Source organism: Pinus tabuliformis, chromosome Q (assembly GCF_031772625.1).
Source record: "Pinus tabuliformis cultivar Carrire ecotype Pingquan chromosome Q, CPIR1, whole genome shotgun sequence".
NCBI classification, from domain to species: domain Eukaryota; kingdom Viridiplantae; phylum Streptophyta; class Pinopsida; order Pinales; family Pinaceae; genus Pinus; species Pinus tabuliformis.
The window spans coordinates 1,182,024,120-1,182,042,838 of record NC_142296.1 but is presented as its reverse complement, the minus strand read 5'-3'; positions in this window follow the sequence as shown (position 1 = coordinate 1,182,042,838).

Below are 18,719 nucleotides of genomic sequence, written 5' to 3'. Positions count from 1 at the left end.
ATTCCCTTAGTTGTCAACTCTGCAACTCTAACGGCCATCTCTGCCACTTTTCATCGACTTCTTCCTCCACAAAATCTCAAAACAAATTTGAAGTAGAGATCTGGTCCTTGGTGAAGCCACCTGGTCGTGTACGGTTGGGTGTGGTGTGGTCAATAGGCCCAACTGCTTCACGACCTCTATTGAAATGAGTTTCTTTTGGATTTCACTGTCGACAACAAACTTTGAATCCTTCTCCCACATTTTTTTACTGGAAAAGTCACTCCTCCTCCTCTGAATCTTTGGACTCAGTCTTCTAGATCTTGGCAGTCGTAATGGTGGCACTAGGATCTGTGTCAATAATATGCTTCCCTTTTTCATTCCCTTTATTGGGTTCTGACTCAGAGTCAAAACATGCATCTAATTCAGAAGCCTTTAACTTAGCCACCAATGACTTCTTGGCTCGACACTCACTTGTGTTGTGAGTGGGGCTCTTATGGAACTCACACCATTTCCCTGTGTCATTATTTGTCTTCGTGGTGTTGTAATTTGCTTGTGGCTTTGGCAGGTTTTCTTGGATCACCCTGCCTTGGCTTTGTCCTTTGTTTTGCGGTTTGGGGGCACCTGTCCCTTGCTTCAGATTCGAAGATCCAAAGTCTCCCTTCTTTTGTTTAAATTTATGCTTGATCTTAACAGTGTATCGATAATCAACACAAAGCGAGGAGATGTCTAGGAACTCCATCTCATCATAGATGTATTTATGTAGAAAGTCGCATTACTTGAGTACCAAATTCTGCTCAGGATCCTTGACACCCAACTTCATGCGAAAGGTATGAAAAATATTTGTGAACTTTGTCACGTCTTGGTCTCTTCCCTGTCACAGCATGGTCCACTTTATGTATTTATCTTCATATCTCCTGATAGGGTAATATTGTTCCTTGATGTTGTCTCGGAAACAATTTTAAGTGGGTGTGGCTGAAAACAATGAGGGTTCCCTCTCGTCCTTATATTCACAGTAGGTTTCCCACTATTCCTTGACATGGAGATGACTTTGAGAAGTGAAAAAAGTAATATTTTCTCGATTGGAAAAGTCATGAACCGAGAAATATCCTTCCAGCAGATTTAACCATCTATCTACGACTTCTGCACCTATTTGGACTTTAAATATGGGAATGTCAAAGTCGATTTGTACCTTCAAGGGAGTGGCACCTCTAGAGTAGTTTCTGGATGAAGATGCGTCACCTGTGGTTAGTCACCGAGGGATCTAGGAAAATTTATCCATCATCGCATTCCTCTATCACTCAAGGGCTTCTTCGAGAAATATTTTGAAAGGATCTACTACTCCCTCGTATTTATTTTATTCTACCATTGGAGGTCATCATAATTTGTACGGTTGGTCTTGCAAAGGTTCAATCAGTTCGAGCCCTAACTCCGTATACCCTAACCTTGTTGGGGACATACAAAGAAAAATCAAAGAAAGAGTAGACCACTCTGATACCACTGATATGAACTTATACAGGAACGCAACAGAATACAGATACAAACATAAACATAGAGATGTATCATAAATAAAACTTCATTTCATTAATATCAAAGAACTGAAATATGATTACATACAAAATAGAAATAAACTAGCTCGAACGATGGTAGCTTATCTCTGAGAAGAGATGTCACGGTTAAATACCTCTTAATTGTGTTACAATGAGGCTCAAGGGAATTTTTATTATTGAACAACAAGGAAAAACCCTAAACAACCAAAACCCTAACCCAAGAGATGGAACACCAAGAGTTTGTGGGCCCCGTTGGGGTTAGTTGGGCAACCAACTTCCTGGAGTCATAAATTGGTCATATGATCTTCATTTGGCACATACGATACTTGTTGGAAATATTTATCCGACTACTACATGATTTACAGTTGACCTTTGCCTATGGTTATGGTCTACTGCGGACCTCAAAAATGTTGTTTAAGGGGTCAAAACAGCTCTAAAAACTCAAGACTCGAAAAACTACTAAAAATAGTAAATGTTACAATAATCAAGGAAACGAATGAAACCAACTGGTGGTCTAGGTGGAATAGGCGAGTGGCCACCAATATCCACCTGGATCAATTTTAATATTTTCCAGGGCTAAAATTTTGGAGATGTGATTCATGGTCCCTTTAATGTAGGGGAGGGAGACCATAGCTATAGGAGGGAGGGATGGGAGTTGTTAAGGGTTGGGGGTTTGAAGAACTTTGATTATAGCAATTTTTATTTATTAAAATAATTTTTATGGGTTTTTATAAATTTTTAAATAAAATTAGAAATTCAACTTTTATATAGACATTTTAAATGTAAGTATATGGATTTTGCATTCATATAAACTAATATGTTAAATAAATACTATGAGGTGTGTCATGAGGATTTCCCTTTGGAATTTGTCCAAGAATCTTTGGCACTTAATGCTCCTTTGAAAAAGGATGCCTTCGACGCTGAAAAGTTTTTTCAGAACAAGGTTTGGTCTATAGATTTAATGGGTTTTGACCACGATTGACCAATCTCCACAAGTGGATTTCTGATACATGGAAACCCCTCTTAACTAATCATCTGAATATTTACCCTTTGGATCGAGATTTTTTTGTTGTGGCTTTTGATAACATTGAGGCTAAGCAGAATATCTATGAATCCAGGCGCTAATTTTATGACAATGTTGGCCTTTTCATGAAGTCATGGTCTCCCACCTTTGATTTAGTTATGGCATCAATATCCATGGCTCATGTTTGGGTAAGGTTCCCAAACCTTCCCCTACATCTTTAGAACCTCCCAACATTATCTTCCATTGGTAATGCATTAGGGGATTTTTATTTCTACAACCCAAAATCTATAAATTTTTATAAAACTACTTATGCTCGAATATGTGTTGAGATGGACTTCAATAATGGTTTTCCTACTGAGATTAATCTGATAGCTCCATATTGTGTAAGGGTTCATAATTTGGATTATGAAAATGTTTCATTTCGATGTTGTGCATGTTATGAAACAAGGTATGTAATAAAAAATTATGCAAAGAGTTTTGAACAACAGATTCTGGAAAAATAACCAAAGATCCAAATGGAGGGAAGGAACTCAGAGCGAACATTACACGGTATATAAAGAATAAGAGACTCAGGGTAAGAAAGAAACAAAGGAAAATCAAGAAGAAGTTATTGACAAAGAAAATTCATCGAAGGAAACAAAAAACAGTCAGGAAGATGTGCATGAGGATTCTCTAGATTCAGTGACAAAGTGAGCACAACATACCCTGGTGAAAACTGGATCCCCCTCTTAATGCTCAAGGAAAACAGCTATAAAAGCAACTCCTTAGGCAGATCATGCAAATAAAGAAGAAACAAAAGAAAAAAACACTCACTCATCGAAGGGTGATACATTAGCGACAACATAAAATATGATTTGGATATTAGTGAGGAAGAAGGGCAAAAATATTTCGCCAAGGAAAACTAGTAGCCAACTTAAATGAAATCCATAGTGAAAAATGAAATGTAAATATATATGGATCTTAGGATTATTTTGAAAAAAAGTTAGTTTGAAAGGAACTAAAATTATTATATCATGGTCCAATCACTTAAGGGATCGGATTGAGCCTTTGTTCTCAATACCAAACCCACAAGCAATATTGGTAATTTTTAATAAATGTAACAGTTTTGGGCTTGATACCAGCTTTACTTTTTAATGAAATGTTGATACTCGTTTCTTTGAAAAAAAAATATAATTTATTAGTAATTTACAAAAAGTAGACTTTCACTCTTAAGGAATCAAATTATTTTCTTATTTCAAAAAAACATAGGCTCTTAATAAATTAAAAATAATCTGAAATTTTTCCCATGGGGCATAGAGCAGACAGTGACAAGGTGTTCTGGTAAGGCACTTTGTTGTATAAATATCACTAGTTAAAAATTTTGTGAGCCAAAATATAGCCATGTTAAGGGTTGGTGTGGCCCAAGTCAGGTGCGATCACTAAGTGATTTTAATAGCTTAGATTCCCTTAGGTTGCAGCTACTGAAGTCACAGGTTAGACGTGTCAGTCATCTCAAGGCTCACATTACCTAGCAAACAAAAAAAATTGAAATACTTCTATGAAATCAAAATACAATTTTTAAATTAATAATACTTATAACAAAAACAAAAAACAATATCCCCTTTTACTGTTAAAACGACCTTGTCACCCCTTTCATTTAATCAACCATAATAAATCTTGATCATTGAAACGATTGTCGAACTTTTAATTTTCTCAGCATAAATGAATTTTGAACCTTATAAACTCTAAAAAAGCCATATATATACATATATATATGAATCGACCACGTCAACAAGAAATACATTGAAGTACCAGCCTTAATATTTTAAATGTAAATAAGAATGGGAATACAAAGAACAAGAAAAACCTAGAAAGTGTTGCAGAGGATCCTCTACAACAAATTCTTAACCTCCTGCTATGTGTAAACAATGGGGTCTTCACTAATATTTTGTTCCAAAGGCTCTAATCGATCGACCTTCAGCACTCTTAACCTCTGCAACCGAGTAATTTAAATGGTAAATTTGACCAAATTTTCATCAAAAAATGTTGAAACTAATGAACTTCACAAAATTAAGCATAATTCAAGTGAATAGATGAATATACCTAGCAGGTCTCGTAGAGCATGAACTTCTGTAAAGAGAAATTGTTTGGATCTGGTTTAACATCGGCTTCATCTACTTGTTGTTGAGTTGATGATGCCATGGTTTTTATTCAATTCAATAAGTTCAGTTTTCAGTTTAACAGAAAAAAATTGATGAGCATTGTAGTTGCCTTTGTGGAAGGGCATTGCAATTTACAATCAAAAGCTTGTGTTTTTGGAATTTGATTGGTTGAGCGAAAGGATATCTATATATATATATATATATATATATATATATATATATATATATATATATATATATGATGGTATATATAATATATTATTTTATATAAAAAATAATATAAAATGTAAATATTATTTTATATATTTACATTTTATTATTTATATTCATTTTAAAAACAATTTTATTTTATCTTGGAATTCAAGCTTCTATGATTCATATTGTTTCAAAGAAATTTTCTAGTGAAATCACTCTTCAATTTATCTTCTAGCTAAGTATTTAGCACAAAATCTCAAACCCCTTATTGGCCACACGAAATCTTTTGTTAAGTACTCTTCTTCTTTTGTCAATGAGTTAAAGGGTATTAGGCTTGATCCTAGTGATATTCTTGTCAGCTTTGAAGTTATCTCCATTTACACCAATATCCCTATCAAGGAGGCTATTGAGGTGATTAATTGCATTATTGATCTGGATATTGCCAAGTTAGTTAAGATTTGTCTTACCTCAACATATTTCAGCTTCAAAGGTGAATTATATGAACAAACATGTGGAGTTGCCATGGGTTCTCCACTCTCCCCCACTTTTATTCATGGAAGAATTTGAATCCTAGGCATTGGCATCAACTCAATTCTAGCCTAAAATTTGGAAGAGGTTCATTGATGATATGTGCATCATCTGGCCTCATGGAAACAAGAAGTTAGATCAATTTTTTTAGCATCTTAACAGTCAATCTAACTCCATCAAGTTTTTTGTGGAGACAAAATCCAATGGTAGCCTTCCTTTCCTTGATGTTCTTATCTCTAAGAAAGATGATGGATATTTCTCTCACCAGGTCTTTTGTAAGAAGACTCACACAGAGCAATATCTTCATGTTAGTTCTCATCATTATCCTACTCAAAAAATGGGCTTTCTCAACACTTTGGCGACTCGTGCTTTAAGGATTTATAATGAAATTCACCTAGATAATGAGAAAACCCATCTTCTTAAAGTGTTTTAAAGTAATAGCTATAGTAATCACTAAGGTCTCAAGGCTTTCTTAAGGGATAGCAAAGGTCTGAGGATAAAGAAAGAGCCAAGAGACCTAGTCCTCAATGTTCAACTCCCCTTTATCCAAAGGGCCCCTGACAGGATTGATCGGATCCCTAAGAAGCACAAGGTCCCTTCCACTTTTATGTCCCTAAACACGATTGAGAGCTCCCTAAGATCCATCAAAGGCCCATAGGACCTCAAAAATATGAAAGGTGTCCATGTAATTCCATGTTCCCGTGGGAGTCCCTACATTGAAGAAATTGAATGCTCCATAAAACAGAGGATTCAGGAGCATGCATTTGACATCAAACATTGTAGGAGTCACTCATAGGCTTTGGCGGAACATGTTGAAAAGACAAAGAACCACATTTGTATTGAAGAGTTCTGGTTCATTGCCAAGATTGATCATTTCCATCACCAAAAGCTTAGGGAACACATTGAAATTGAGAGAAGGTCTAGGACGTTGAATAGGGATGATCGCTGGAAGATTAGCAGTTGTTAAACCCATTCCCTTTCTTCCTAGGGATCTTCTTTCATGTATTTTTCCGCTTCTTTCTTTCCTTTTTGTGATATGTTCCCCACATGCTATTTCCTTTCTTTTGTTTAAGTTCTTTTGCTTTCTTTCTATATTTTTCCTTTTTTATTATTCATTATTGATGGTAATAATTTTTTCTTCTTTCTTTACATTAAAAATATATATTGAATAGTGTTCTATTAAGAGTATATTTTTCTGGTCCTTTTGAATAGTGTTCTATTAAGTGTGTATTTTTCTGGTCCTTTTGCTATCATTATATTTCTTTATGTTTTGATTTATATTGATATTTATTTTATTTTCATTAATATATATCAATACTTTCCTCCATTCATATTTTCTTTCTTTTTTTCTTTTTATCTATTATTGTTTTATTTCATTTTTGTTTATAATATATATAGCATGAAAATACTAATAATTAGTTGGGAGACACTGGAGCTAGAAGTATCCTATATCGTCTCGATGAAAAAATAGTGCATCAATTGGCTTTGGGTATCAAAAGAGAAACCGACAACTTTTTTGAGTTCTTGGCATTATGGAAAGGCCTTAAAATTGTCTTGGAACTCAAAATAATAAATCTTAATATATTTTTAATTATTTGTTACCCTTAGAAATTTAAGGGTTGTTATTTTTTTAGTCTTTACATAATTTAATTAGAGTTGTTTTTAAGTGTTATTTTTTTTAATTTGGTAAAAAAAATTGTAGTGAAATCTTGATTTGTGTTGTTTAAATTGTACTATAAAACCTGAAAAACTCATGGGGCAGTTCAATTGTGCAGAGTTCACCATCAAACTCGTGATTTCAATTACTCTATGTCAAATTCTAGACAAATTAGATCTGAAAATAAACAGAAAAACTTTTCAAAAAATCACACTTAAAAGAGAACTTGTATTTCACTACATATGCTTAGATCAAACTTCCCATCTTAATTCTTATAATAAACCACATTAAATGGGTCAAAAAAATAAACCATATATTTTTGAAATTTTATTTTAGTTTATTTTATATATTAGAAATTATAGTTTTCTATAACATACATTCCAGGTTTACTAACTAATTCCTCTTTAAGAATTGGTTCACCTCCACTTCTCGAAATTCTGATGGGGTTTGTACAGTTCTTTAGGTGCCGACAGTGTGACTGACTATAATGCTTCCTATGGATCTGAGCAAATTTTGCAGCACCAGGAAAAATATTCTAGTAAAAAAACAACCTTTCCACAATCCTTAAATCACTATGGAGAAATTGAATGGGCAGAAAGCATGCACATGGATCGTTTGAGAGAAAATATGCTCAGGGTCCGTTGGTCCTATAATCTGTTATTGACCAATACTTTTTTATCCATTTATCCGATTCTCCAGGGTGGCCCCTTGAGCTTTATTGAATGTCTTGTTAGCATAATTATATGAATTCTCAAAATTCTTTTAATGGGCTATGATCCATGTCCTTTCAAGAAAATCTCTATCCATTAAGCATTTTAAAGAGAAAGTCTCTCAACAAAATAACCTCACAGCTCAACCTTGTAATTGTAACTCTTATATCCCTAGTTGAACTCAGACACTAATTCTATGATCCATGTCCTCTCAAGAAAACCATTATCCATTAACCATTCTGAAAAGCAAGTTCGTCAACAACATAACTTCACAACTCAACCTTGTAATTATAACTCATGCATTCTCAGTTGAACTCTGTTCCTAATTATACATTCATTCAATGAGTCCCTACACATGACATATGAAAGTAGATAAACCAAAAATACAACTAAAAAAAGTTAATTGTATTATTTTTCCTCCAAATATATTTTCTTCTAGTGATGACATCATCATCAATTTTAATGGTTCTTTTAAAGTTGATTTTGTTAGTACATTTTTTTTTTTTTTGAGACACATTTTTTACATAAAAATTATCCTAATGTAATAGTGACTATGATCTTACCATCATTATGGTGAAAAGAGGTTTCATAAAAATGATTATAATTGGAAATAGTGGTATGTAAAGTAAAAAAAAAAAAAAATGTTACTGCTTCATGTGTTTTCTATGGTTGTATATTTTTCACATACTATGAATTTTGGTAATTGTTCTACTTGATTAGATCAATATCCTGCTAATAGTGGTGATAGAAACATGTTATATATGGCGATACATCCCAAAAATCCCTTCCCATCTCCCCCCACCCAACCCAAAAGAAAAAAAAAAAGGAAAAATAAATCAAAGGCATTGTCTGCCCTCATGCATGGTGAGACAAGCAATCTAGGTAGGATATTGTTGTTCAATTTGTATCGTTTTTACAACTATGGGAAATAAGACATAATATCTACCATTTCTTTTTCTTCTTTTTTACTTTTGAGGATGAATATTGATCTAGATTTAAACACGAACGCAACAAATTACATATATAACCATAAATACAAAGATGCAGTAGAAATAACACTTCATTTCATTAATATCGAATACTGAAATATGCTTACAAACATAATGGAAATAAGACTAGCTCGGGTGATGGTAGCTTATCTCTAAGAAGAGATGTGGAAGCTACCTGCCTCTCAACTGTGTTGCAATGAGGCTCAGAGGCATATTTATTATTGAGAAACAATGGAAAACCCTAAACATCCAAAAATCTAACCCTAGGAGATGAAACGTCAAATTATGGGCCCCATTTGGGTAAATTGGTATATCAACTTCCTAGGGTCGTAACTTTGGCATACGATGTCCGTTTGACGCTCACAATACCTCGTTAGAAAGATCTATCCAAAGACTAAAACTTTTGAATGACCCAAGTTGATTTCAGTTTTCCCAAAAAGCATCATTTAGGGCCTCAAAATGGCTCTGGAAGTTCACGACCCGAAAAACTGCCAAAAATAGTAAATTGTGCTACAAATAAGGAAACTGAAAAACTGAAAGAAACAATGGTGGGGGTCCAAGTGGAATAGGCGGGTGGCCACCAATATCCATCTGGATCATTCCTCCCCCCTTAGGAAGCAATGGTCCCCATTGTGTTGAGTTCCTCCATGAGATGAGGAAACTTTTGCTGAACTTGGTCCCTGGTGAAGGAGTTGGCTTGCTTTGACAACTCGATATAGTTGGATCCTTTGTTGTCAGGTGTTCTTTCTCTGTGTGTCCATGATCTGATCAGTGGTGGCTTGTTCCATGCAATCTGGTTTTAAATATGTAGGTGTGAGTTGTTCTGCAATGTCTAATGTGTCTATCATTGGTGGGAAGTATGGTCGAAGGTGGTCCATATTGAACATTGGGTGTAGGCCAAGGAATGGGGGAATGCTAAGCTCAAATGCATTGTCTCCCACATCCTAGGTAATGGTGTAAGGACCATATCAGAGTGGTTTGAGTTTTTGATAGGCTCCAGTAAGGTGTTCCTTTTGCAAATGCAACCAGACTTTATCGCCTACCTGAAACCTGTGTGGCACCCAATGTTGATCATGTCATTGCTTGTACTTGGTATTTGATTTTTCCATAATGTTGTGGACCTGCCGACGGATATGTTGGATGTGCTCAATGAATTTGTTTTCCTTATCAGCTTCGGACTGGACATGAGCCAAATCTACCTGAGTAGCTGCAAATGGCATGGCCGCATCAATGGGACATAATGGCTGGAATCCCAAGCCCACCTGAAAAGAGATGTGGCCAATCGAGCTATGGACAGCCCGGTTATAGTTGTGTTGGACATAAGGGAGGCTTTCATCCCATGTGCGTAGATCCTTTGAGTTGTACATGCACAAAATGTGTATGATCATCATGTTGACAACCTTTGTCTGGCCATTATTTTGGGGATGGAAAGTTGTGGACTTAGTGAGCTTGGTGTCCAACATCAACCAGATACAAGACCAAAATGTACTGAGGAACCTGTTGTCCCAATCTGAGATGATAGACTGTGGGATCCCAAAGTGTACCCGCACTCGTTTAAAGAAGAGTTTAGCAGTGGCTTTTGTTGTTATATTCTTCTTGCAGGCCGTCATAATGGCCATCTTCGAGAATATGTCAAGGACCACAATAACACAGTCGTTACCATGCTTAGTAGAAGGAAGGCCTGACATGTAATCCATGGAGATGGATTCCCAAGGTCGACTAGGGGTAGGCAGCGAAGTATATAGGCCTTGCTTCTTGATGGTCAGTTTGGCAATGGCACAGGAAATACAGGATCCCATGTACTTCCCGACATCCTGTCGAAGATTCGGCCAATAGAAATGCTTCTGCAGTACTGCCACCGTTTTCTTGACCCCGAAATGCCTAGTGGCCCGACTGTAGTGCGCTTCCTAAATCATCGTGGCACGCTCACTTGAAGGAACACAAAGGTGTCCCAGGTGGTATAACAAGGCATCCTGAAGGTGAAAATATGGAACTTTCTGACCCTCCAAGAGCGTATAGTATGTGTGGCCGAATTCTAGGTTGCTTTTGTAGAGAAATGTCCAATCAGAAGTCTCGTGCCCACAAGAGTTGAGCACAATGGTTAACACCATGATTGGTGGTTGACTGAGGCAGTCTACAACATTATTGGTGTTTCCCTTCTTATACTTGATATTCCAATGGAACTGTTGCAGGTATGTGGACCACTTCTGATGGTGATCGTTCTACAACTTCCCTTGCGTCTGTATGAACTACAGGAACCAGTGGTTGGTGTGGATGACCTTTTCCTTCCCCAAAATGTAATGCTTCCATTGTCGGCGGGCCTGCACAATGGAATACATCTCTTTGTCATAAGTGGGATACTTCTGGACTGTGTATGAAAGTGTCTCACTGTGATATGCCACTAGATGCCTCTGTTGAGTAAGGACTGCCCCAATATCATAGTCAGAGACATCTATCTCGATCTCAAATGGTTGTTGCAAGTCTGGTGATGTAAGCACTAGTGCATAACAGAGGCGATATTTCAACTCTGTGAATGCCTTCTGTTGAGATTTAGACCAAAAGAATTTTTCTTTCACTCCTCCCTTGATGACTTGACTCAAGGGCCAAGTGATATGAGAGAATCCCAACACGAACCTACGGTAGAAATTAGCAAGACCCAGAAAGTTGTTGAGCTCTGTCGGAGTGGTTGGAGCCGGCTAACCTCGAATGACTTGGATCTTGGATGGATCCACATGCACCCCTCGTTCATCAATAATGTATCCCAGATACTGAACCTTGGTCATGCCAAAAGTGCATGTCTCCAAATTAGCACACAACTTGTGTTGCCGCAATGTTTGGAGAACCTGTCGGATGTAGTGGAGGTGCTCTTCCCAACTCTAGCTGAAGATCATGATGTCATCCAAGTATACCATTATAAATGAGTTGGTGAATGGCCACAATATGTCATCCATCAGTCTCACGAAGGTTACATAAGCATTCGTCAACCCGAAAGGCATAACCAACCATTCGAAAAGGCCCTCCTTGGCTTTGACAGTAGTCTTACACACATCAGAGGGTTCGATTAGTACCTGGTGATATCCAGACTTCAATTCAATCTTTCTGAAATGTTTTGCCCCGTTGAGTTGTTCCAGAAGGTCATCAATCCATGGTATTGGGTACCTATTCCGAACAGTGTTCTTGTTCAGCGCCCAATAGTCAATACAGAGTCTCCAAGTCTCATCCTTCTTCTGTACCAACATGATTGGACTCCCATAGGGCGATGAACTCTACTGGATGTGACCTTTCTGCAAAAACTCCTGAATCTACCTCTTGATTTCGTCGTTCTCCATAACAGAGCACCGATAGATTGGTCCATTGGGAAACAATGCACCTAGAGTCAAATCAATGGAGTGCTTGACCTAACAGCGCAGAGGCACCTCTGCGGGGGAGGTGAAGATGTCCTCGTACTCCTCCATGACCTTGTCCACCTATTGTTGTCGTGCAGAGGGGCCATGTCTAGAGGTCGTGGCCACCGTCTTCTTCTTTCCCTGAGGAAGTATCATGAGGAAAACAAATTTCCCGGTTTTGGAAATGAGCTTACTGCATTGTTTTGTAGTAACTAAAGAGATCGTAGTAGGCGGTGCTACCTTTGGTATCCTGTACAACTTATTTCCCAAAGTAACAATAATAGCACAAGGCCTTGACTCATACACAGCATGTCACTTCCACAAGTATGGTTGGCCTAAAAATACATCACAAACATCAAGGGGAGAAATGTCACATAATACCTCATTCGTGAAGGGTTTGATGTTGTATGGAAGGCTACACTAATGGCTCACGCGAAGATCCCATCCTTGGTGAAGCCACCCGATGGTGTACGATTGTGGGTGTGATGTGGTCGGTAAGCCCAACCACTTCACGACCTCTACCAAAATGAGGTTCTTTTGGCTCCCGCTGTCGACAATGAACTGTAGTGGGGAACCCTTTACCCACATCTGGGAGTGGAAGAGGCACTCCTCCTCTGGATCTTCGAGTTCCTCCTTCCAGATCTTCGTGGTGGAAATGGTGGCGTTGGGCTCTGCATCGATAATTTGCTTCCCTTTTTCATTCTCCTTGTCAGATTCTGACTCAGAGTTAGAAAATGCATCTGATTTTGAAGCCTTTAGCTCGGCCACCAGTGACTACTTGGCCCGACACTCACTTGTGTTGTGAGCGGAGCTCTTATGGAACTCACACCACTTTCTTGTGTCCTTCTTTGGCTTTGCGGTGTTGTTCTTTGCTTGTGTCTTTGGTGGGTTGTCCTGGGCCGCCCTGCCTTGGCTTTGTCCTTCGTATTGTAATTTGGGGGCACCTTTCCCTTGCTTAGTATTCACATATCCAAAGTCTCGCTTCTTCTGTTTAAACTTTTTCTCGATCTTGACGACATATTGGTATGCCATGTCGAACGAGGAGATGTCCAGGAACTCCATCTCGTCCTGGATGTACCTGTGTAGGCAGTTGTAGTACTTGAGTACCAAATGTTTCTCAGAATTATTGACACCCACTTCATGCGAAGGGTATGAAAAACATTGGTAATGTATGACACATCTTGGTCCCTTCCCTGTCGCAGCATTGTTCACTTTATGTATTTATCCTCATAGCTCCTGACAGGGTAGTACTGCTCCTTGATGGCATCCCGGAACGAGTTCCAAGTGGGTGCAGCTGAAAATAGTGAGGTCGTACTTTCATCCTTCTACTCACAGTAGGTTTCCCACTAGTCCTTGACGTGGGGGTAGATTTGAGAAGAGAAAAAGTAATCTTTTCTCGGCTGGAAAAATCATGAACAGAATAATATCCTTTAGGCAGATTTAACCATTTATCTACGACTTCTACATCTATTTGGCCCTCAAATATGGGAATGTAAAAGTTTACGTGTACCTTAAAAGGAGTGGAGCCTCCAGAGTGGCTGTTGGATGTGGATGCACCGTCAGTGGGCAACCATTGAAGGATCTGGGCAAAGTTATCCATCATTGCGTTCCTCTGTTTCTTGAGGGCCTCCTCGAGCAATATCTTGATAGGATCTCCTGCCCCCTCATCTTTTCTTTCTTCCCCCATGGGCGGTCGTCAGGGTTCGCAAGGTTGATATTGCAAAGGTTCAACCAAATCGAGCCCTAGCTCCTTATATCCCGACTTCGTTGGGGACATGCAAAGAAAAACAGAGAAAGAGCATACCACTCTGATACCACTGATTTAGATTTAAATAGGAACGTAACAAATTACAGATATAACCATAAATACAAAGATTCAGTAGAAATAACACTTCATTTGATTAATATCAAATACTGAAATATGCTTACAAATAGAATGGAAATAAGACTAGCTTGGGCGATGGTAGCTTATCTCTGAGAAGAGATGTGGCAGCTACATGCATCTAAAATGTGTTACAATGAGGCTCAAAGGCCTATTTATTATTGAGAAACAATGGAAAACCCTAAACATCCAAAAATCTAACCCTAGGAGATGAAGCGCCAAACTATGGGCTTCGTTTAGGTAAATTGGTACATCAACTTCCCAGGGTTGTAACTTTGGCATAAGATCTTTGTTTGATGTGCACAATACCTCGTTAGAAATATCTATCCGAGGACTACAACTTTTGAATGACCACATCAGCAATGACCCATGTTAGTCCCATTTTTCCGAAAAAAAATGTCGTTTAAGGCCTAAAAATGGCTCCGAAAGTTCAGGACTTGAAAAACTACCAAAAATAGTAAATTGTGCTACAAATAAGGAAACTAAAAAACTGAAATAAACAATGGTGGGGGTCCAAGTGGAATAGGCGGGTGGCCACCAATATCCGCCTGGATCAAATATTATCGGGCTAGTTATCTCATAATTGATATATGTAGCATGATAGAGCTTTGTGTATGTTAAGAATTAGACATGAGAGAGACAAGACAAGCAAAGTGATGGAAAAGGCTTAATGTCATTCTCATACCCATTGTATTGATCCCACGATATGAATTTATAATACATCAATTTTGCCTTCTATATATAGATATAGATCTCATTGAAATCTCATCAAGGGATCATGACAACACCTCATCAAGGTAAGGATTACAATTGATGACAATATGGTCTCGGACTTTGTAATTATCTAAGGACTCAGAGCCTAACATTCCCCCCTCCATCACAAGTCTAAATAATTGTACAACACCTATACCAATAACTTTTGCCATATTCATTATAAAACTACTAAACTGAGATTCGATGAGTATTTATGGAAAAATTGCCAATATCTGAATATTTCAAAGTGAACAGCTAATATGTATGAACAATTGCATGAATAATTAAAATTATTGTAGAATTCCTATTGAGGAGACCAGTTGTTATGCTAGAACTCCCAATTTTTGGTTGAATGTTGAATTAAATTTCACTAATAAGAGTTCGAAACTTGAAGCCTGATATCTGATATTCCTCCCTCACATGTGCAAGATTAGATGGTTTCTAATAGTTCATTCTAGAAAGAATCCAAGCTTGGTATTTGTATTCTTTACGTGGTGGTTTATGGTTTACCACTAACCAAGTTTCTCTAAATAATGCAGTGGTTTCTAGATGAACACTGACCATTATGCTTTGAATAAGCTGGTGATTTCTAATTTATCACTAACCAATCCAACTTGATTTGAATAATATGGTGGCTTTTGGTTTATTGAATAATCACCTTCACTTCATCAATTTATTCCTCACATTTAGATATGGAGAGTATCATCATTGACTCTCTTTTTTCTGTGTCTTTACATTTATTTTGACTAGGTGGTAACACTGATGTAGTTGCTTCACTTGAAGATTATATCTCCAAGAATTTAACCATTCATAATTGACTGACTTTTTAGTCTGCTTTTGCTTTTGGCATTTTTACGATAAGTGGGTTGTCTTCCCACGATGAAGATAAGGATGGAGATCAAACATTGACTCTCCATTATACCATGTTTTTGAAAATGTTGACACTTTTTATCAATACACTTAACTTTTTCAATAAATCTTGTACTCACAAACTAAACTAGTTTGGAGTAATTTGGGATATGAAAGGCAGTTTTTTTGGTGTATCTCAATCCATGCCATTTTTTGTTGAATGATATTTATGAAGGTTTTAACCCTATACAAAAATTACCAGCAAACGAATCCTTAAAAAACCAAAAACATAGGCAACGGTGAGAATAGAAAATATACACATATATTTTTGTCCTGGAACACAAAACTAGGAAAACTAGATTGATTTTTCATTATGGTCCTTTCAGTGTTACAATAAGTTATATACAATCCACTAACCCTATATTAGAACATAATTATAGTTCCCTTGACTGAATCTAAAAAATACCATGGGAAAAAACATCATGCCTGAAACCATGGGTGGGTCCTCCCACCATCCTTGGGTCTACCAAACCATCCTTGGGTCCACCAAAAAAAAATTGAGGCACTGCCTTAAACCTCATGCAATGGGGTTATTGCCCCCCTACAAACCCCCTGGAAAGGGGGCCTACCACCCCTTATTACTACACCGAGCACAACATAACAATGCCTAGGGATAGTCATGTAAATAATATGTCACATACCCAACAATTGCTTCCCAAAGTTTGAAAACCATCTTGAAAAGTTTTTGATGAACTTCTTTAACATATTCACATTTACTACTATTATTATCTTGTCCTTCTAACTAAGTTGTAACCATTATTTATTTCATGAATTGACTAGAATATTTCATCTCCATTAGGTCTTTTGTATTACAAGATGCATCAACCATCTACATTTTCTTATTTGTGTTACATATTGCATCACACTTTTGGATAAGGTCTTCTATAAAACTTGTTGCATCAATATGCACTATTATCTTCTATGTACCACAACTCACATCAACTTTCTATATGAGTTCATTTGGATCAAAATTTTCATTCACTATATGGATGAGATATCATGTGTTACAAATTGCATCTATATGTGTTGTATATTTTGCATCAACCATATCATCAATTTGATCTTTGGTTTTTCCTTAATTTCATCTAAAGTGCATCAATCAATTGATTCTTCATGTCTATATCACTTTTAATATCATTTTCTAACTACAGTGTATCATCCCTTTCATCAATTATGATTTGTTTGATATGTAAGTTCCAGTCAAGTACGTTAATCTGATCTTACAATTATGTTGGAAAATTTGTCATTGATGGAAAAGGGTGTTGAAGGTTTCTTGTATTGATCTAAACCACAATTGATGCATGCACTCTACAGTTGATGAATGTGTTGTTTCATGGTGGGGTATGTTGCACAGATTAGAGTTGAAGAGGTGCTTGAAGATGTTGTGATGTAAATTCTTGCAGAAGTTATGTAAATGCTTGATGTCAGATTGTTGGTCTATTTCCAGTTAGAGATGAACAAAGTATATTGCTGTGCCTAAAAGAAATAACAAGAAAAATCAGAATGAAATAGAATATACACATTTTGTCAATGAGAAGATTGTGTAGATACTCATATTGTCTTTAATAAAAATGTGTATGTATCTTTTAATGTGAAAAAGAGATCTACATTGTTTTGGCTTATGAAATCATTATAGTTGGTTGACATAACTCTTTTAACTAATATTTGGTGGACCAATAATTTTGTTTTGACATTTAAAATCTTAAAATGTGAAATGAATAGGTAGAATAAAAAGAGACGATCTTTCATGTCATATTCATGTTGATGAGACTCCAAATTAGATACAAATTAAGGCCCATCTGACCTTTCTTAGGCACATAAATGCTATATTAAATATCTCCTTCTACACTTAATAATGTTTTTTAGATTTAATATGTTCATTAGGAAGGTTTATAGATAATTACATATTATGTGTCAAATAATATTTATTTTTGTAGAATATTGTGAGAATATTGGGCAGATTCTGAAGATTTTAAAGATGGGATAATATAGGGACTTGCTTCCTACTACATGATGGACCAAGATTGGATAATAAATGAACTGGATATTATGAAATTATTGAAAAGATTCTGAAGATCTAGTGATTGAGAAAATCTAGGAATGTGTTCCCTGTCATTGAATGAAGATTCCTACTTTTGGGAACCAGATCCACTTTTTGAAGGATTTTGGAGAGGAAAGATTCCTCCTTTCAAGGAAGATTCTTCCCCATCAATTTGTACAAGTACCAATTCGAATTAGACTCTAGGAGCATGCATTTCTTAGTCTTCTTATGAAAAAAACTTGTTATTTAATAGTTCTACATTCATTTCTAGCAGGGATGTACTTGAATTGAGACTAATAATGAAGTTTGGTGTCATTTTCAACTTCTAAGGTTGGGTTTCCTTCATAGGGCTCTAGTATCCTTGGGCTTGGCCATCCCAGGAGCCTCAAATCCTTGTTGAACAATTTATTTATCTTCTTTGATTTTCTTGTTCACTTACATCTCATATTTCTACATTTAACAATGTAAACTTTGATACGAGAACTATAAACTCAAAACGGGAACTCTGGCCAAAAAACCCCGAAAAAAACATCAAAAACAGTGCTAAAAATGAAAAGTGTTGATGCTGGAATAACAACTTTTTTTTTATAGGTAAATTTTCAACCTGTTTTAAAAATGGCAGTCAAAACTAATTTTTTACCCAAAAATTATCCAAAAAACACCCTCGAAACGAAAAGTGTTAATGCTGGGAGAACATTTTTTTTATCATGACCCCGAAAAACATTAAATTTAAAAAAGTAATGAAAACATAAAATAAATTAAAACAATGAAAAAACACTAAAAACGAAAAGTGTTGATGCTGGAATAACAACTTTTTTTTTCATAGGTAAATTTTCAACCTGTTTTAAAAATGGCAGTCAAAACCAATTTTTTGCCCAAAAATTATCCAAAAAACACCCTCAAAACGAAAAGTGTTAATGCTGGGAGAACATTTTTTTTATCATGACCCCGAAAAACATTAAATTTAAAAAAGTAATG